Raw genomic sequence first — 22,703 nt, 5'->3', positions numbered from 1 at the left:
GCTCCTCTCCATTGGAGAGTTGTAGCCCACATAGTGTACCTTGCGGACACTATGTGCAAGAGGGAACCCAATGATGAAGCCTGACATCCTAGTGGTGAGTGAGGGTTCTCGTCTTTAAAAAAACACATGCCCTACTGTTGATAATATAAACACATTGTGTTGTGAAACATTGAAGTAATTCCCATTAGGTACCTGTTGTGAGTAGGAGTATTTTACTATTATCAGGACACATAAACCACATCAGTGCATGTTCTACCTTTCACATACACTGCACCCTTCTAATGAGGTTCCTCCCATGTAGTAAAATGGAAGGGTCGTGCCTGGCAAGTGGTTGCACTTGTCAGGTCAAAATAGCAGTTTAAAACTGCACTCACAGAAACTGCAATGGCAGGTCAGAGACAAGCTTACAGGGCTACTCGTGGGTAGCACAAAGAGTGTGGCAGGCCAACTAGTAGCATTTGGTTTACAGGCCCTGGGAACACACAGTGCACTTTACTAGAGACTTACAGATAACTCAAACATGCTAATCATGAATCACCAATCAAAATCACAATTTATACAGGAAGGACTTGCACTTTAGCACTGATCCGCAGTGGATAAGTGCCCAGAGTCTACAAACCAGCAAAAACAAAGTATAGCACACAATCAAAAATACAAGATGTGTAGGTAAAAAGACAGGCTAAACCACGCGAAAGTTGCCAGGTCTAACACTTGCTGGAAGTAGGGAGAACTAACCAACTTCCTGGGAGTTCTCATCACTAAGGCAGAAGAATCTGGACAGAACATCATCATTGGACCACCGTAAAGTTCATTCCCGGTAGGAAGATTGACCTCCTACAGTTTTGGGTTCTCACCCCTCATCTGCAGAAACCAGTTGTATGGGGGATCGCCTGACACTAACACAGGAAATATTAATGACAGCACAACTAAAGCAAGGGTGTGTACTGGCCACATTACTTTTTAATCTGTTTTAGCGGTTCTTACGGATGTACTGAATGAAATAAATGCACACCCGCCTAAACTAGCCAACAAACAAATATCTAACTTGCTGTACGCAGATGATGTCATACTCCTAAGCCATACAAAAGTGGGTTTACAATGGCTAATAGATCAAATATCATTGTACTCAAAAGAAAACGGGATGGTGATAAATGAAACAAAGACTAAAGTTATGGTGATTACTAAAAACTCAAGACTAAAACATAAATCCAAATGGTTTCTGGAAAAAGACCAATTAGAACAGGTAGAATCATACAGATACCTGGGAGTTTTGCTCAATGAAAATGGAAACTTTCTCCCGCAAAAATTGGACATTCAAAGGAAAGCAAATGCATTGACAGCAGCATTTAGGATCCTACAGAAATCCTTAAGTGATTTGACTTACCGTCCCTTCTTAAAGGTGATATCAGCAAAGCTGCTGCCTACCTTAACATATGGTAATGAGGCTCTAAGTGGGAAAGACACTGTAATCATAAATAATGCCGTCTCAAAAACTTTCAAAACCCTTTTTCATTTGCCTAATAACGCATCCCCAGCGCAAATAAGTTTGGAGTTTGGCCTAAATAACCTGCTATATGCGAGAAAAGGTCAATTTATTGAAAAATGGAATAGAATAAAACATTATCATGAGAACCAAATGTCCCAACTATTATGCCAGGATATAAGTGAAAACAGGAAATCACAGGCCTGGAAATACTTAAATACAGCCTTAGAAGAATTTGAGGTAATGCCAATCTGGGGAACCACAACAACCCTGGAATCATTAAAAAAAGTAATCAACACAATAACAAATCATCTATCGCTGGTAAGAGATAAAGACATATTAGCAAAAAGAAAACATGCATGGCCAATTATAAATGGGTTTTCAAAAAAGAAGGTACAACCATACTTAGAAACACCATGGTCGTTACCAAGTCCATGTTTCGTTGTAATGACTGGATAAATGATGATAAAGGTTGTGCCTCAGCAATAAACCGATTCAATTATGCCTCAGTGGACTCTTCCAGAGAAAATCAATATTGGACATCATAATATATAACATCTATATACATCAAGACAAACTGACCCACTAAAGATATAACAGCTTCTCTGCTCTTCCAGATGTCTCCGTTTAGAACAAAACAGAAAACAAAGTATTGATTAAAACCACAATGTTACAACACACAAAGTTAAAAAGGCATAAGCCTATACAGAAGAAAAGAGGATAATCATGCAGGAAAAAGACATTAACCTAAATGTACAGCCATTTCCTCATCCATATTTAATCCATTCAGATAAAGGGTGTTGTACTTAATTATCATCTTGGACTCAAGTCTTCTCAACTCAGTAGTATGGTCTCTCCCTCTCTCTCGTTTGGGTATGGTATCTAGCACAACAAAATTACAGTTCTGAGCGTGGTGAGTTTTAAAATGACGCGCCGTTGAATAATGCTTCTCATTATTACGAATAACACACGTGCTCTAATATGCGCTTCTTAGCCCTATGAATTGTACTGCTTATGGGGGCTACTTTACATGGACAAAGAAGGGCATACACCACGTACTCAGAATTGCATGTGAGGTGTTTGTCAATTAAAAATGGTTTCTGCTCAGATGTTAATACCACGATCTTACAACTACTGCTATATTTACAGGCCTTGCATTGATTACAAGTATAAAAGCCTTTAATAGTGCTTCGAGTTGTTTCAGAATGTATCATGGACTAGCATAAGGAATCTTCTAGGGATCTCACCTTCCTAAAAGAAATTCCTGGGTCTGTTTTTAAGACGTTCCTATATTTCTTTAAACTTTTCTTAGGATTCCATGACTAGTTGTGATATTTGCTTATGAATCTAATCTTTTGTTCTGGTGTTTCTTTAGGTCTGAGACACAATAAATTGTTCCTATCCAATCTCAGCACTTTCTCAACTGCCTTATGGATCATTTTATCGTTGTAACCCCTGTCGCTGAATCTTTGTTTCATGATTATAACTTCATTATTGAATCCCTCTTCTGTGCTGCAATTGCGCCTGGCTCACATGAGCTCCCCATATGGAATAATTTCTATCAGGGACCCGGGGTGGCAACTGTCAGCTCTCAATAAACTGTTCCCCGCTGTTGATTTCCTAAACAGGTAACTGACAAGTTTATCGTTTTGGGCAGAAAGTCTGAGATCAAGAAACTCTATAGTCTCACTTTCAATATGGCTTGTAGATAAAAGGTTGAGGGAATTGTCATTAAGAATGGTAACGAACTCTAGAGCTTCCTCTTGAGTTCCATTCCAAATGCACAAAATGTGATTGATGTAACACAATCAGATGATGACATGGGATTTACAAAGCCCGATGTTGTGGACTACTTGCTCCTCCCACCAGTGGGGGTATAACCCTGCAAAGCTGGGGGTGAAGCAAGTACCCATTGCCATTCCCCGGGTTTGTCTGTAGATTGTTCCATTGAAGAAGTTATTGGTCAGGCAAACAGAGATCATTTTGATGATCATTTCAGTGTGTAACATAGAAGATACTGATCTTGTTTTTTAAAAATGTCTACATGCATCAATACCCAAGTTATGGGGGATGCAAGTATAAAGACTGTTAACGTCCAAACTTAAGAGAAAGTATTCTTTCTTCCATTCATTATCTTTAATGCACCTAAAAAAATTGCCTAAAAAAATCGCCTGTGTCCCGTACATATGACGGGAGCACTTGTACCAACGGTTGGAGAAAATGATACATGTATTGCGACGTGTTCTCCAACATGCTATCTGTAGAGGAGACAATAGGTCTCCCCGGTGGATTGGCTGCATCCTTATGCAACTTCGGCAATAAATAAAGTGCCGGTATCTTTGGAAATGTACATGATAAGAATTGAACTTTTTCTATTTCTAAAATTCCCTGATCTTTCCAATCGCTCAATTTACCTTCATACACTTTATTACTCTTTTCGTGACAATCCCTAGATGATTTCTCATAGCATTCAACATCGTTAATTTGTTTCGTACCCTCAATGAGATACATTGTTAGTGGCCACACCACAACGTTCCCCCCTTTGTCAGATTTTTTTATGACAATGCTGGTGTTATTTACCAATTCTCTTATATCCTCAATTTGTGCTTTTTAAAGATTTATTATACCATTGACTCTTCTAGAATTCATGCATTTGAGCTCATTAATCATGCCCTGTTCAAACACATTAATTGCCTCGTTCATAATCTGAGGCAAAAAAAATTATTTAGGTCTTAAACCACTAGGGACACTCGTGCCAATGTCAATGTCATCAATGACCACGTTGAGGATAGGATTATCAATAAAATTAGATTCACTTTCCAGTTCATGCATTGTATGTAATACATCTAAATCATTAACATCAAGTATATTTCTCATCACTTTCTGCTTCTCAGTTTTCTGAGTAGGCATAGTAGCATACCATTTTCTAATTTTCAGTTTGCGTACAAAGTGAAATAAATCAATGCGACAGTTAGTGTAATTAAAATTAGCTGTTGGACAGAATGAGAGTCAGTGATGTCATTTGAGATGTCATCAGTGCTGTCACTGACCATGTGATGAGTGATGTAATATGTGATGTCATCAGCAGTGCATTGCGGGGGTGCCAGTTATAGTTAGCTCAACTAACTATAAGGGACAAATTTCTCTGGTTTTGTACGAGTGAATTGTCCAACTAACTATAATGTCCCTGAAACCTAAGTGAATTTCTAATGCTTTTTAAATGCTAATTTCTAACTATAATGTCCCAGAAACCTATGTTTTTTTCTGTGAATTTGAAAGGTTTTTTAAATGCTAATTTCTAAGTATAATGTCCGAAAAATATTTTTTCTTGGCTTTCTAATTGTTATAAAAATAATGTAATATTTTCTATTTTCTCAAAACTAAATATACATTTTCATTTATATTTTTTATAAAACAGTGGATTCACCTACCGATCATGTACGTGTCTCGGTGGGTGCACGAATTCAAGCCACCATATTGGTTGTTGTTTAGGATGCGTGCTTGGTAAGTGACGGGTGCATGAATTTCCACCCCGCTTAACGTCACATACATAGTTCCAGGCACGCAAATCCATGGCAAATCTTTAAGTTTTAAAAGTATATGTATATAAATTTAATATGCATATTATAGCAAGAGATTATTTAATCTGTTTATAAAAATGATATATTTGCAACTGGAAAAAAGAAAAATTATTGTTAAATAAATATTTTACGGAATCGCGACGGGTGCACGCTGGTTGCGCTTTGGGTGCACGAATCTTTGTGGCTTCAAAAGAAAGAATTACATTGGTTAAGAAGCTTTTTAATCTAGAAGTTACAGCACCCCACCTACATTTCACATTCCTTCAACAGCACTGGTAGGAGACACACCTTTTGTGTTTAGTGCTCTTGTTATATTTTTGGGGTGTTTTAAAAAAAAAACAATCAAGAAAAATGGCATCATCTAACCCATCAGATGACATCCTTGGTGAAGAAATTGAGTTGGAGGAACCAACAAAAAGAAGAAAAAAAAAGTATTGTGTGGGCCTTCTACATTTTTCCAGATGGAGAAAAGAAGGTCAATGCAAGAAAGGTGACCTGCTGCATTTGCAAGTAAATATTATCTTGGGGCTCTGAGAAAAAATACTTGTGCGGTACTTCTTCTATGCTGAAGCACCTGCAAACCATTCATCCTCGTCAGCTAGCACTGGAGCAATGAAGATGAGAGCTGGAACAACAAGCCCAGCAAGATGATCAACTACCAGGGCCTAGTACATCAGCTGGTACTACAAGATCTAGAAGAGGACCTGATATTCGGCCAGAGTTTGCTGGTCTTGGGCAAAGATGCATGAAGTGTAAAAAGCATCTTTGTTGTGGTGACTAGTCTATCAACGCAATTGTTTTTGCTGCAAGAAGCCACCATTGTTAATATTTTTGCAATAATTTTGTTTTGGACATAGTACACATTTTTCACATGTGGAATATTCACCTAAGTTAGGAACATACAGTCTTCTCAACCGATGATACTCTCTTACACAATTAGCATTAGCACTAAACTTTTTCCAATCAAAATCAATCAAACACAAACCAGATTATGCTCTAACTCGAGACAATGCAATGTATGCCATGCCCTCTTTAAACACTGTAGTTCCAATATTTACCAACGCACTGTCTACACTTAAACCTTGAGATTTATGAATGGTTACTGCATATGCTAAAGAAAGAGGAAACTGTTTTCAACAAACATACACGTCTTTCACAAGCAAAAAACAAAAAGCACAACGTCCAATTTGTTTTACCTCTTCAATCTGATCAAATGTAACATTCAAAATTTCAATTCCATCTCTCTTCTCATAATTAACAAAATCAACAACTTTTCCCATTGCACCATTTACTAAACCTCTTTCTACATCCAAATTATGCCGTAAAATTACCCAACAGTTTACACATACATATAAAGTCTTTTCTAAATCTGCAGTCCAAGATACAGATTTCTCCAAAGAATCCAATTTTAACTGTAATTTCTCTCGGAGAAAGAATAGCAACTCCTTTGTGTTCCATTTTATCAATAGCTTCCATTTTCACTATTGGTTGTTTTTCCAGTTTCAAAAGTTCTCGCTTGAATGTAGAACACTCTTGCAGTGTTGGCATTAGGCAAAATATAGGCTTCTTTTCTTCAATGTTTTTGTATATTATTTCAGGTGCAATGTTTTCATTTGGAAACAAGTTTGTTAGTAGCTGACTTTGTTAAGCGTCTTTGCCATGTTTTGTCAAAACACCAATTCTTATATCTGGATTTTTTTTCCAAAATGTGCATCATTTGCTTGTCGCATATTCTTAATAAGTTCTTTATATTCAAAATGAGCCCAAATGTTAACATTTCCAATACTTCCACAAGTTTTCCTAGTGTCTTCATGGACAAGTGTTTTAAAAACAGGTTGCCCTTTCACAGGAGTAAGTTGTAGTAGGTCACCAAATACAATTACATGTTTCCTCCAAATAGAACATCATAATCTGTCTTTAAAATTGGTTGCATTCTGAAGTGTAGAAAGGCAAGCATTAAGTTTTAGACCATGCTCACTTCATCAATGATCAGAAGTTTCATTTTCTTTAGTACTCTTGAAACTACATAACAAGCTTCTCCAGATAGCTTGTGATATTCCAATTTATTTTCATGTTCAACTGGTAGCATGAGTAATCGGTGTGAAGTAATCCTGTTAATGCTGTCTGCTGCTAATCCAGTTGGTACAACACAAGATCAATGACATCCAGTAGTTTTGTGTAGATAACTGATCAAAACATGTTTTCCTGTTCCAGCTTCACCACTACTGTACATTCGAATAGGTTTATATGATGTACATTGGCATTCTTTTTTTCATGTAGCAAACCATGCTGAATCTGTAGTGTCACTTGCTGATATATTTCTTTTTGTTCAGTATTAAGTTGTTCTTCTAACTTTCTCAAATCAATAACATCCTGTTGTGCTTGTTGCATTGTCATTTCTACTTCATCCATGGCTATTGCTGCTTCTTTGTCAAGCATTGGTTGTCCTAGAGGACCTTGACTTAGTGGAGAAGAACTTTGACTATCTTGAGAACTGTCTCTAGTTATTTCAGCTGCAATAGTAGTTTCTTGTTCAATCTCTTCATTTAACATTTGTAGATAAGTAGGGAAAATTGTGCATTGAATGTTATCTCTACATGCCTTGAATCTTCATGGCAGTCAAATTCTCCAAGTAATTATACTTCTCTACACCAAGGCTTGAAAGTTGCAGAAGTGCTTAATAGAAAAATTCTCTCTTATCTTGAGTTTCGCAACTGAGTTTTCTGTGATTAATAAGATTTTCTTTGGCATGTTTTACCAAACATCCCTCATATCCAATTACTGCATATTTTCTTCATTAATATTTTCTGAAACATTTCTCTTAAAGCTGTAATGTTGCAATGCTTCATACAGACATGTATTTTCAAGATGTGGACTTCTTCTAGGATTTTAGGTATCCAAAATTTTCGTTTTAAGAATATCTGTACTTTCTGGTTCATTCAATGAAGTATATAATTTCTTGTACAGATTTCAATACTCAATTTCATGTTGCAGCTAGACCTAGACTTACCCAAATGATTCCTCTAGACTTTGAATATAAACTTGCAGAGGTCAACCGATTGGAACATTCTTACGATCCAATCTTTCGATTGGGAAGCATCTTCAAACTAAAGCTGTACAATTTGTTACAAAGAGCTCTTGGGAAATTTCTTCCAACATTTCTTTCAACTCCGTCTTTTCAGATTTATTTATATATGACATAACACAGCGAGCATCAGCAATCAAATTATCTGCAACATACTGGATATCCATATTTGCATTCCACATTGTCAAAATCACTGGAGTGTAGTCATTAATATAATTAGATTTTTCAGTTCTTTTTATGTTGTAAGCATTCTTCTGAGATTTTTGAGTTATAGTATGCCTTACAGCGGAGATGAAACTGTTGAACCTTCCTTTTGAAATTTCTGGACGTGGGAATCCAAAATGACATTTTGTTTAAAATGTTCCCTTTGACTTGTATTTCCATCGACAATATTTCCCACATCGATGACTTTGAAACCGTAAGACTTGCTGTCTCAAGTTGTTTTCTCCTCCTTCTTTTGGTATGGCACAGGTAACATATTTTCTAATGAAAGACAAAACACTTTCATCAGTATCAGTTCCAAACAGCATGTGAATATGAGGTGCACCTCTGGCTTGGTACTTCTTTATCCAAATGAAATCAATAACTTCTCCAAGAGGTGGATTATTTTTATTGCGGATAACAAAATATCATAGCTTTAAACCTATGATTAAAATATCTGCACACATTTACAGGATCCAAGGAACACAGTTCTCCAGCTGTCTTCAATTCAATGATTTTTACATTTGTATTTACTTCTCGTAGAAATTAAAGTAAATCATCCCATTGGTATTCAGCATAACTAAGCATAACAAACCATGTAGGGGCTGTGGAAAACAACGGGCTTCTAAACTTTTTCCCAAACACTCATGGGAGTTCCTTTCGCTTTCTTCATTTGGAATAATTCAATAGTGTTTTCAATCACTTCTTCTGAATGTAGAGGATGTATACTGTAATGTTTGTAAATTTCTTCACTCCCGCACTTGCTCACTTTTTCTATTTGACCAGTTGAAATTCCTCTATCATCTTCTAAAGATATTTCTCCTTCTTTCACATTTACATTTTTATAATAAATATATTGTTTTCTATGAGATATAACGTAGCCTTTTGAACTTTGGTGACATCTACTAACTCTTGCCGTATTTTCCGACTCTTTGTTGGTACACCATTAACTAGAGTAACTACAGGTTCAGTTTCCTCTCTCTCCACACCAACAGTTTCAATATTTCTCTTAAAATCTAAAGGTAAACCTCTTTGTAGAACTGTGGGAGGCAGCTTATCTGTTTTAGGTTCCATACGAACTATAGCCTGAAACGGGTGCAAAGATTGAATAAGATTAGACTTATATGTATTTAAATTCGCCAGTTCTGGAGGAATAGCTATCAAATCTAGGTTATTATGTACAGTTCTAGCTACATCCAATGCTGAACCATGCAAAAGAGCAGTGTTTATTTCACTTAAAGATAATGCAGGACTTTTTACATAGTACAGTCTTCTAACTAACTTCTGCATTTCTGAGGGATGTACTGCTAACATTCTCAAATAATGAAAAGTACTTTGACACACTTTTCTAGAAAGACAAGCCAGAGAGTGACCCTGCAAGCCAGTACTTTTTCTCACTTTACAAGGATCTAGTCCTTGCAACATCTTAATCTTCTGTTTAACACTTTTTTTTACTAAACCTTCGTAATAAATTTCGGAAAATATCAATAGATTCCTGTTGTATACAACAAATACTACTACAATCTCGCCTATACACTGGAGCTTGTGCTTCTTCAGCTTTAACTTTTTCCACATTTCTAGCAACCATCTTTTCTTTTTCAATTGGACAACCATTTTTAACCTCAAAAGAACGACCACTGGAATCAACTGCTTGAACTTATGTATTTTGTGGAAAAAAGCTTTCCTTATTAAAAAAAGGTTCTGAACTAGAAGTGTGCTTACATTCCCCAATTTTTTTTTTACAAAATTTAGTTCTATTAACCAGTCTTTTTCTTTAACTTTTCTCCTTCATAAAATTCATTGTTTTATTCAATGTTTTCATTCTCTTCAATACTAATATAAACAATTGTCTTTTCAATTCAAAAGCCTTTTTCAACTACACTTTTAATCTGTTGTTTTTGCTTGTAAAATGCAGATTTTTAACTATTTTTTGCAATCTTTCAATACATTTTGTAGTACTCTACTTTTAAACATTTGTGTCCTAATGTCCTTATATTCTTTCATCCTTTTTTCAACATAGATTGTTTTTCCATAAGCTGATTTTCCATTAATTTGACCTTTTTTCATTTCCTTCTGCTTGGTTCCACAACTTTTCTTTCTGTTTTCCCCATTTTCAAAATTCACTACATTCCTTAAAAGACTTTTAACAAATTCTTTAGTTCTCTTACCAGATGACTTTTTCTTCAATGTCACATGTTGTACTTCATCTAATTTCTGTTTCTCTCTCTCCTTTAAATAGTTCAGTTTTCTTTGTTGTCTTTTTTTCAACTTTGCTTGCCATAGTAAATATTTCTTAATAATTATGGAGAATATCTAAAATAAAAAGAAACTTATTATCATTCTAAAAAATATTTAATATTATTAAAATAATTATATACAAATATTATCATCCTCAAATAAAAACTATTTATTGAGTAGTGCCTAGGTCAATAAATCAGTGCAACAGTGGGACCTCGGTGATTCTACAACTTGAAGGGTAGTACATAACTAGTGCCTGAGGTAATATCTGGAGGATTACTGAAATACATAGCAAATGAGTGGGTGATTTTATAACGGAATGAGTACTACTTGGGTAATTGCAGGAGTACTGAAGAAATGCCCGAGTGATTGGAGGAGTGGAAAGGTAGTATATAGGTGATTTTATAAGTATATAGTACTGACTGAGTGATTACATAAGTACAAGTGTAGTGCCTGAGAGATTATATAAGTTCATGAGTTGCGCCTGGATGATTCAAAGAGTGCATGGGTATTACCTAGTTTGCATGAGTGTATAGATAGTGGATGTTTGCATGAGTGCAAGAGTAATGCCTGAGTGATTACAGCAGTACATATGTAGTGACTGGATCATTGGAAGACTGCACGTGTAGTACTTGGGTGTTTTTATAACTGCACGAGTGTTGGGCCTGGCCAAATATGAAGCAGCAGACTATTACATGACTCAACCATATGTCTCTCCTTGTTGTTAAAAGCATGCATACAAATGTCTCTACCTTTTCAAATCATCAACATATCTAAAAGAAATATAAATACAATGTACCTGGAATATAGTGAAACCTAGAAACTGAGACATGTAATAGATCTCCTTAAGTGAATGCATAATTCCATGCATTGTCCTTGGGTGATTTGATGACTCCAAAGGTAGGCAGTGGGTAATTACAGGAGAAGATGGACAGTGACTGGCTGATTCCATAAGTGCACACATAAGCATTGAGTGCATGGATAACTGTATAAGTTTCAACTGTACACATAGATGAGTCACTGAGTAGTGAATAGATGAGTGCAACAGTAGCGTCTTGGTGATTCTATGACTTCAAGGGTAATACCTTGTTCATTAAATGAGCGCATAGGTACAGCCTTGATGATTGCATGACTTCAAGAGTAGTACATAACTAGTGCCTGCATGATTCCATAATTGCAAAGGTAATATCTGGGGGATTTATGTAGTGCAGAGGAAGTGAGTGGGTGACTTTATAAGTCCATGAGTACAGCCTGGCTGATTACAGAAGTACTAAGATATTGCCTGAGTGATTACAGGAGTGCACAGGTAGTGCCTGGGTGATTTTATAAGTGCATGAATACTGGCTGAGTGATAACATAAGTACAAGAGTAATTCATGTGTGATTGAAACAGTGAAAGGATAGTGCCTGTGTGATTGAAGCAATGTATAGCCAACATATTGGTGATTGCATTAGTACAGGGGTAAGATCTGAGGAATTAAGGGAGTACATAGATAATAACTGGGTGATTGAATAACTACAGGGGCAATATCTAGGGATTTACATGACTACATAGAAAGTGACTGGGTGCTTTTATAACTGCTTGGGTACTTCTTGGGTGATTGCAGCACTACTGAGGTAGTGCCTGAGTGAATACAGGAGTGTAAAGGTACTGCCTGGGTGATTATATAACAGCATGACTACTGGCTGAGTGATTACATAAGTACAAGTGTAGAGCCTCCGTGATAGAAGGAATGCAACGTGAGCACCTGAGTGACTATATAACTAAATGAGAAGTGGCTACACGATTCAAACTGTGCATGGTTAATACCTGCTTACTTGCATGACTGTACAGGTACTGCCTGAATATTTCCATGAGTGCAAGAGTAATGCCTAAGTGATTACAGCAGTGCATATGTAGTGACTGGATCATTGGAAGACTACATGGATAGTGGTTGGTTGATTTAATGACTCCAAACGTACTCACTGGGTAATTGCATGAGAAGATAGATACTGACTAGCTAATTGCATGAGTGCACACATACAGGTTGAGTGGATGGATGTCAAGTCAAGTCAAGTCATAAAATTTGTATAGCGCACTACGTACCCAGAGGGTTTCAAGGCGCTTAGGAAGGGGAGGAGGATTATTTGTCAAATATCCACGTTTTAAGCTGCTTTCTGAACGCTAGGTGGTTCTGGGTGAGGCGAAGGTAGGCGGGGAGTGAGTTCCATGTTTTAGCAGCCAGGTATGCAAAGGATCTGCCTCCCATGGTGGTCTTGTTGATGCGAGGTATAGTGGCGAGGGCTTGGCTGGAAGATCGTAGTTGGCGGGAGGGGGTGTAGAAGGACAGTCGAGAGTTGAGGCAATCTGGTCCGATGTCGTAGAGTGATTTGTGTGCGTGGGTAAGCAGTCGGAAGGTGATCCTCTTATTGACGGGTAGCCAGTGGAGGTCTTTAAGGTGATCAGAGATGTGTTCGTTGCGAGGGATGTCTAATATGAGCCTGGCTGATGCGTTTTGGATTCGTTGGAGTTTCTTCTGGAGCTTTGCGGTAGTACCCGCGTAGAGGGTGTTTCCGTAGTCCAGTCGGCTCGTGACTAGAGCGTGGGTAACTGTTTTCCTTGTTTCGAGGGGGATCCAGCGAAATGTTTTTCTGAGCATGCGAAGAATGTTGAAGCAGGAAGAGGATACGGCGCTGACTTGTCTGTTCATTGAGAGTGAAGAATCCAGGATGACGCCTAGGTTCCGTGCGTGGTCTGTCGGGATGGGTGCTTTTCCGAGGGCTTCAGGCCACCAGGAATCGTCCCATGCAGAGGGGGATGTACCTAAGATGAGGACTTCAGTTTTGTCTGAGTTCAGTTTCAGACGGCTTTGTTTCATCCATTCGGCAACTTCTTTCATTCCTTCGTGTAGGTTAGTTTTGGCGGTGCTAGGGTCATTGGTGAGAGAAAGGATTAGTTGAGTGTCGTCCGCGTAGGAGATGATGTTGAGGTTGTGTCGGTGTGCGATGGCCGTGAGGGGGCTCATGTATACGTTGAAGAGGGTGGGACTGAGTGAGGATCCTTGAGGGACGCCGCAGATGACTTCAGAGGCCTCGGACTTGAATGGAGGAAGGCGGACTCTCTGGGTTCTTCCGGTGAGGAACGAGGTGATCCATTCAAGTGCTTTTCCTTGGATTCCGATGTTATTGAGGCGTTGTAGAAGGGTGCTGTGGCAGACTGTATCGAATGCTGCAGAGAGGTCGAGGAGGATGAGGGCGACTGTGTCTCCGTTGTCCAGTAGAGTTCGAATGTCGTCTGTTGCTGCGATGAGGGCGGTCTCAGTGCTGTGTTTGGCTCGGAAGCCGGACTGTGAGGAGTCGAGGGATTTGTTGGCTTCGAGGAAAGCGGCGAGCTGGTTGTTGACGGCTTTCTCGATGACTTTGGCCGGGAATGGAAGAAGCGAGATGGGGCGGTAATTTTTGAGTTCGGTGGGGTCCGCTGTTGGTTTTTTCAGAAGGGCAGTGAGTTCGGCGTGTTTCCAGTCTTCTGGGAAGGTAGCGGAGTTGAAGGAGCAGTTGATGACGTCTCGGAGGTGCGGTGCTATGACGGAGTCTGCTTTGTTGAAGATGTGGTGAGGGCATGGGTCTGTGGGGGATCCTGAGTGGATGGAATTCATCAGGCGGATGGTGTCCTCAGTGGAGATTGGGTTCCAAGCGTTAAGGGTGTTCACGGGGGGAAGGTGGTCAGCAGATGGTAGGGTGGGTTGGTTTCCGGGTTGGTTGTCAAAGCTGTTGTGGATGTCTGCAATCTTGTTGTGGAAAAAAGAGGCTAGGGAGTCGCAGAGGGTTTGAGAGGGGGTGATGTCGTTGGAGTTGGCCGAGGGATTGGAAAATTCCTTGACGATGTTGAAAAGTTCCTTGCTGTTGTGGGCGTTGTTGTCAAGTCGATCCTTGAAAGCTGTTTTCTTGGCTTTTCGGATCAGTTGGTGGTGGGTGCGGGTGGCGCTTTTGAAGGCGTCCTTGGTGCTGGTGGTTGGGTCTTTTTTCCAGGCCTTTTCAAGGGAGCGGCAGAGTTTCTTGGACTTCTTGAGATCATCGTTGAACCATGAGGCTTTCTTGCTGCCAGGTTTGCTTTGACGTTTTTTCAGTGGAGCTAAGGTGTCGGCGGTGTTGGATAACCATAGGGTGAGGTTGGCGGCGGCTTCGTTGGCGTTAGAAGAGAGGGCTGGGGAGTTTCGAAGGAGCGATGCGGAGATTTGGTCCGTGGTGATTTTGTTCCAGTTTCTTTGCAGGGTAGGTTGGGAGTGGATGATGGGTTTCGGCTTGTTGTAGATGAAGTGAACGCAGCTGTGGTCGGTCCAGAGGAGATCCGTAGTGTGGCAGAAGGAGATATGATTGCTGGATGTGAAGATGGGGTCGAGTGTGTGACCTGCGATGTGGGTGGGGGAAGTGACTAGTTGTTTAAGTCCGAGGTTGGCGAGGTTGTCCACGAGGGTGGAGGTGTTGTGGTCGTTGGTATTTTCAAGGTGAAAATTGAGGTCTCCCAGAAGGATGTAATCTTTGGAGGGGAGCGCGTGTGGGGTGATGAAGTCCGTGATGTCTTCACTGAATTTTGCGCGGGGTCCTGGTGGTCTGTAGAGGAGAGTGCCTCTGAGTGTTGTTTTGGGGTCGATGTGGATCTGGAAGTGAAGATGTTCGGAGTTGGCGAGATTGACGTCAGAGCTGGTTGAGATGCGGATAGATTTCTTGTGGACGATGGCGATTCCTCCTCCTGTGTGGCTGGTACGGTCTTTGTGGGTGATCTTATAGTCTTCAGGGATGGCAATGGTGATGTCTGGTGCGGAGGAAGCATTCATCCATGTTTCCGTAAGGAAGGCGATGTCCGGGGAAATGGTGTCTAGTAGATTCCATAGGTCAATGGCATGCCTATGGACCGATCGGGTGTTGAGAAGGATGCATTGTAGGTGGTTGGGGTCGGGAATCTGTGGTGTGGACGTAGCAGAGATGTTGTCGGTGCCGCTGAATTTGCAGGAGTAGCAGGAGAAAGGGCCATGGGTGTGTCCAGGAGCGGCATGGACGCAGTTGGGGGCGCGACCGGGGTCGAGGGCTAGGAGGGAGGCGGCATCGTAGGTAATGCGGGAGGGCTGGGCAGCTCGAGGGGCAGGGGGTCTGGCGCTGGGCGCGGTCCAGGCGCGGACGGGCGTAGACGGGCTTACCTTTGGCGCACCTTCGGCGCGGGTTGGGCGCGGACGCTGCGCGTGGACGCTGCGCGCGGGAACTACTGTCATATATGGATAGCGGAGGGGGAGGGGCGAGGGCGGCTCAGCTGGGAGGCGTGGCGGGCTCAGGGGAACACAACAACAGCAGGATCAAAATGGAGGGGAGGTCAGAGCAGGGCGCCGGGGGAAATCACACACAACAATGCAATCAAAGCAATGTAAGCGCTGTGGGATAATAGCGCTATGAAATTACGAAGCTTACTAAAAATGGAGCTATGCAGATATCACAACTTGGTTACAATGCAGCAATACGATACCACGCTGTGAGGAGCAGCGAGGGGAGCGATCACTCAAGGCGGAAGCAGCGAGTGAATCACAGCGCTGCGAGGTTTGGGGAATGCTTTTGGGTGCTTGTGGGAGGGCGGCTCAGCTGGGAGGCGTGGCGGGCTCAGGGGAACACAACAACAGCAGGATCAAAATGGAGGGGAGGTCAGAGCAGGGCGCCGGGGGAAATCACACACAACAATGCAATCAAAGCAATGTAAGCGCTGTGGGATAATAGCGCTATGAAATTACGAAGCTTACTAAAAATGGAGCTATGCAGATATCACAACTTGGTTACAATGCAGCAATACGATACCACGCTGTGAGGAGCAGCGAGGGGAGCGATCACTCAAGGCGGAAGCAGCGAGTGAATCACAGCGCTGCGAGGTTTGGGGAATGCTTTTGGGTGCTTGTGGGAGGGCGGCTCAGCTGGGAGGCGTGGCGGGCTTAGGGGAACACAACAACAGCAGGATCAAAATGGAGGGGAGGTCAGAGCAGGGCGCCGGGGGAAATCACACACAACAATGCAATCAAAGCAATGTAAGCGCTGTGGGATAATAGCGCTATGAAATTACGAAGCTTACTAAAAATGGAGCTATGCAGATATCACAACTTGGTTACAATGCAGCAATACGATACCACGCTGTGAGGAGCAGCGAGGGGAGCGATCACTCAAGGCGGAAGCAGCGAGTGAATCACAGCGCTGCGAGGTTTGGGGAATGCTTTTGGGTGCTTGTGGGAGGGCGGCTCAGCTGGGAGGCGTGGCGGGCTCAGGGGAACACAACAACAGCAGGATCAAAATGGAGGGGAGGTCAGAGCAGGGCGCCGGGGGAAATCACACACAACAATGCAATCAAAGCAATGTAAGCGCTGTGGGATAATAGCGCTATGAAATTACGAAGCTTACTAAAAATGGAGCTATGCAGATATCACAACTTGGTTACAATGCAGCAATACGATACCACGCTGTGAGGAGCAGCAAGGGGAGCGATCACTCAAGGCGGAAGCAGCGAGTGAATCACAGCGCTGCGAGGTTTGGGGAATGCTTTTGGGTGCTTGTGGGAGGGCGGCTCAGCTGGGAGGCGTGGCGGGCTCAGGGGAACAAAACAACAGCAGGATCAAAATGGAGGGGAGGTCAGAGCAGGGCGCCGGGGGAAATCACACACAACAATGCAATCAAAGCAATGTAAGCGCTGTGGGATAATAGCGCTATGAAATTACGAAGCTTACTAAAAATGGAGCTATGCAGATATCACAACTTGGTTACAATGCAGCAATACGATACCACGCTGTGAGGAGCAGCGAGGGGAGCGATCACTCAAGGCGGAAGCAGCGAGTGAATCAATGGATAAGTGTATAAATAGCATCTGAAGGTATAAATGAGTCACTGAGTAGTGCCTAGGTGAATAGATGAGTGCAACAGTAGATCCAAGTGATTCTACAACTGCAAGGATAGTGCCTGGGTAATAACATGATTGCATCCATAGAGTCTGCATGACTGCATGACTGCATGCGTAGTACTTAAGTAGTGTCTGGGTGATTGTATAAGTGTATGGGTACCGCCAGGGTAATTACATGAGTACAGAAATGGTGCCTGGGTGATTGGAGTGCAACAGTATTGCCTGAGTCATTATTTAAGTCTTTGGGTAATGGCTCAGTGATTGAAGAAGTGCTTGGGTAAGGCCTAGGTGATTGCATGAGTGCAGAGGTAATATGTGGGTAATTAGAGGAGTGCATGAGTAATGTCTGGGTGATTGCATAAGTGTAGAGAAATGTCTGGGTGGTTGTATGCGTGCAGTGGTAGTGCCTGGGTGATTGGAATAGTGTACAGTTAGCGCCTGGGTGATTAAGTGAATGGATACTGGTTTGGTGATTGAAAGAGTACAGAGGTTCTGCCTGGGTGATTTCAAGAGTGCAAAACTAGTGCCTGGATCATTATATAACTGTATGGGTAGTGCCTGGATGATTGAAGGAGTGCTTTGGTAATACATGTCTGATTGCATGATTGCAGGGATAATGTCTTGGTGTTTGCATAACTGCATAACTAGTACCTAAGTGATTACATTACTGCAAGGGGTAGTGACTGGGTGATTGTATGAGAACAAGGGTAGTGCCAGGGTGATTGGAGGAGTGCTAGGATAGTGTCTGACTGATTGCATAAGAGCATGGGTTCTGGCTGAAGTATTGGGGAGTGCATAGATACTGACAAGGTGATTGGAAGAATGCAAGTGTAATGCCTGAGTGATTGAAGCAGTGTATAGCTAATACATTGGTAATTGCATCAATAGTGACTTCTGGAGGATTCAAAGAGTACATAGGTAATGCCTGAGTGATTGCATGATTGCAGGGGTAATATTTGGGGGACTGCAGGAGTACATAAGAAGTGACTGGGTGATATTATAGGTGCATGTGTACTGCCTGTATAATTGCAGGAATACCGAGGAATAATCCCTTTCCCAACATATCTTAAACATCACTTTTCTACTACTACTGCTTCACTATTCTAGTAGTAATCAGGTATAGAGGATAGCTAACAGCAAAGCAACACTTCACTTATCTTTGATGAAAGTCTCCCCATATTTCTAAAACCATGTACACATATGTCTAAACCTTTTGCTAGCAGTATCATATATAAAAATAATACACAGATAAATGTATACCTGTCTTTTATACATCTATCATCTTCAGACGCTTAACACATACCATACTATATGTGCAAGTAGACACATATCTCAGTCACAACACCATCCACACCTTAAAACTTCACAAACTACACTTCAATTTTCAAACAGACACTGAAAATATGGCATTATCACACAGCAGGTTATTGATATTGGGAGATTTTAATTTAGGGGACAACGACCAATCGCACCAGGCCTTACACAGTATCACACAATCTTGCAACATCTTGGGCCTGAAACAATGGATAACCACCCCCACACACAGGTATGGGAACATACTGGACCTAATATTCGCGGATGAGGATCTCATCACGGTGGGAATAATTTCACCAGTAGACTGGTCTGACCACCATCTTATAATTTTTAACATCTACACGTTGTTTAACACAGAATCAACAAATACACAGACCAGGACCTTTATTAGCCGCGACTGGAAGGGTCTGCTAAAAAGGAAAGAGGAAGGGAAGTCTGATTTCAGTCTAGTTGGGACTTCGATTGTTCCTGAGAATGATATCACCACCAATTACCATTTACTATGTCAAGAGGTAACTAGGCAACTTAATGATATTGCTCCATTGAAAGTTATCAGAAAAAGAGGGAAACCCTCTGCGCCCTGGTACACCGATAAACTGAGAGAACTGAAAACTATCTGCAAAAAGGCGGAGAGGTGCTGGAGAATAAACTATTTAGAACAGGAGAAGCTGGCCTGGAGGCAGACAATAGGGCACTATAAGAAGGAAATTAATATCGCCAAAGCTAACTACTTCGCAGATTTAATTCTTAACAGCTCCAACAAATCCCGCGACACCTTTAGATTAGTTAAAGAGCTGTCTCACCCTGAATGTGCCAACAGTCAAATCAGACCATCACAAGAGCTATGCGATGGTCTAGCTTCCTTCTTCCAGGAAAAAGTCGCAAAAATAATCGAGAACATGAAGGATGCCTCCTCCCCCCGAGTGCAGGGCAACAGTGAGAAAAATGAAGGATCTAAAAGATCCTTCACTCCAAGGACAACCCTGGAGAATTTCGATACCCCGACAGAATCAGAATTTGTAAAGACAGCCCTCAGTACAACTTCAGGATCCCCGCTGGACCCCCTCCCGCACAAAATATTAAAGGAATTTGGGAATGAGTTCTTTCCAGTACTTCGACGGCTGTGTATACAGTCCTTTGATACAGGTACTGTACCAGGGGACTGGAAATTAGCAGTCGTCACTCCTCTGTTGAAAAAATCTAACCTTGATCCAAGCTGCCATAAAAACTACCGACCCATATCACTCTTGCCTTATCCAATCAAGATCATGGAACGGCTGGTCAGCAGAGGCCTGGCCCTCTTCCTGGAAACCAATAACATCTTGGAGGAAGAGCAATTTGGCTTCAGACCAGCACATGGGACCGAATCAGCTTTGCTGACGGTACTGGACGATCTACGAATGAGGGCGGACAGGGGAGAGTCAGCAACTCTTATTCTGCTCGACCTGTCCGCCGCTTTCGATACGGTAAACCATGACATCCTACTGACCAGACTGCAAAACATCGGAGTCGGGGGAGCTGCGCTTGGCTGGTTCCACTCCTATCTGTCAGACAGACAGCAGGCAGTAGCAATCCCTCCGTACCAGTCGGAGTTTGCTCCTGTTCCTTTCGGGGTCCCACAAGGGTCCGCAATCAGCCCAATACTCTTTAATATTTACATGCAACCCCTGTTGGGCATCATCAAGACTTACGGCATCAGCGTGATCAACTATGCGGATGACACGCAGTTGATGATTTCCCTCGATGGTACTCAGGCAGACTCACTCGAAACTTTCCACTCCTGTTTGCGGGAAATGACATCATGGCTCAAACAGAACTCTTTGCAATTCAACAGTGATAAAACTGAAATAATGCATTGCAAAGTAGGCAGAATCACCAGAAGTCTTCCCTCAGACTTCTGGCCTCTGGAGCCTAGGAAGTCACTAATACCGGTAAAGTCAGTAAGGAACCTCGGAGTGAGCTTCAATGAGAATCTGAGTCTCGAGACCAATGTCAACAAGCAGGTAGGCAGCTGCTTCCCTCTACTAAGAGGGCTGCGTAAGCTGTTGCCTCTTCTACCAACACAGGTCAGAGCCACTGTAGTAAGAAGCACTATTCTCAGCCGCCTAGATTATTGCAACTCCCTATTATTAGAGTCTCCTGCCTACTTGATCTCTAGACTTCAGACTATTCAGGCAGCCGCGGCCAAACTGACTCTCTCTCGAGGGCGAAGAGCCTCCACTACCATTGCCTTGGCAGATCTCCATTGGCTACCTGTACGCCAGAGAATTCTGTTCAAATCCCTATGCACTGTCTTTAAAGCAGTACACGGGATGGGCCCTCGTCCACTTCAACACAAATTTAAGTGGTATGAACCCACTCGGTCCCTTCGATCATCCTCTTCCAGACTCATTGACACCCCTAGGTTTAGGAAAGTCACCTGTGGTGGGAGAGCCTTCAGCATAGCGGCAGCACATCTGTGGAACAGCCTACCTATTGATATCAGGAAAACAGATGAACTGATGGCCTTTCGAAAAAAGGTGAAAACCTGGCTCTTTCCCAGAACCTAACTGTTCAGACTCTTAAGACTCCCTTCCCTGCTCTCCCTGTTGCACAGAGTTTTCTAGCTATGTACACAGCGCCAGGATGCCCGTAGGGTTATAGAGCGCTTTATAAATGCCATAAATAAATAAATAAATAAATAAATAAAATGATGCAGTATATATGAAATATACCTTTCCACACATCATACAAATTACTCTAATAAATACCATCTCTACAAACATCTCAAACCTCACTTTCAGGCTGCTTCTTTACCATTCTACAACTACTTCTAATGTTATACCTGCCCAAATACAAAGCAGGAACCCTTCACATGTATTTACCAAAAGTTTTACCATATTCCTAAAAGCATACATGGATATGTCTGTACCATAACACTATCCAAACCTTAAAGATTCACAGACTAAACTTCCAATTTCAAGCAAACACCAAAGATTATGTGGCATATTTCACCTGTACCTCTCTATAAACTTATAAAAGAAGCCTAATCACTAATACCTTATGTCAACATCTTTTAAACAACACTATTATGCTGCATCTTAACCATTCCACTTCTACTCTTACTCTTCAGCCTACCACATAAAAAGAAGCAACAGCACCTCTTTGTTATACAACTTGCATCTTCAAATGTATATTTATATACAAATAGAGACATACTTGGGATAGAATTCCATGCACACCTTAAAACTTAACACACTCCACCTCCAATTTTAAACCAACACCTAAAATGATGTGGCATACTACAAATCTACATATCCACACACTTAAACAAACTACCATAATGAGTAATCCATTTTCCAATTTACACAAGTTACTATACAAAATCTATTTCAAACAGCATTTAACTACAATAAAACAAACTACAATACACATCAATACATTTAATAATATATTTCAAATATCACAGTTCATCAATCATTTTTAAAGATTAAAAATGAACCCAATACATAATACACCTCACAAATTTATAACTCACCTTCCAAATTCATTTGTAGAATTGCAAATATCACAAACTCATAAAAGATTTTCTTATGCACAAAATCAATGTATTGCACCACTCTCAGGAAGGTAAAACCAGTAATGGCAAACTTTCCCTCTCTTTCTGCACACATGTAAGTAACAAATCACATTGCTTCCTAAATTATTTCAAATTATAAAATACATTTCTATTGGTTACACATATTAACCCTTACCAACTGACTTCTAAAAGTGCACACAATGATTCTGGTATTTTTTGGAGTCGCGACGCCATGGTGCACCAACGGGATGGAGCCGCAAATCCATACGGGAGTTTAAAAATATATTACAAATAAAAATACCACTATTTTTTAACCACAAACCACTTCTAAAGATAGTACTG

Source organism: Triturus cristatus, chromosome 5_2, assembly GCF_964204655.1.
Source record: "Triturus cristatus chromosome 5_2, aTriCri1.1, whole genome shotgun sequence".
Lineage (NCBI taxonomy): Eukaryota > Metazoa > Chordata > Amphibia > Caudata > Salamandridae > Triturus > Triturus cristatus.
The sequence above is the reverse complement of the archived record's forward strand: the minus strand, read 5'-3'. Positions refer to the sequence as shown.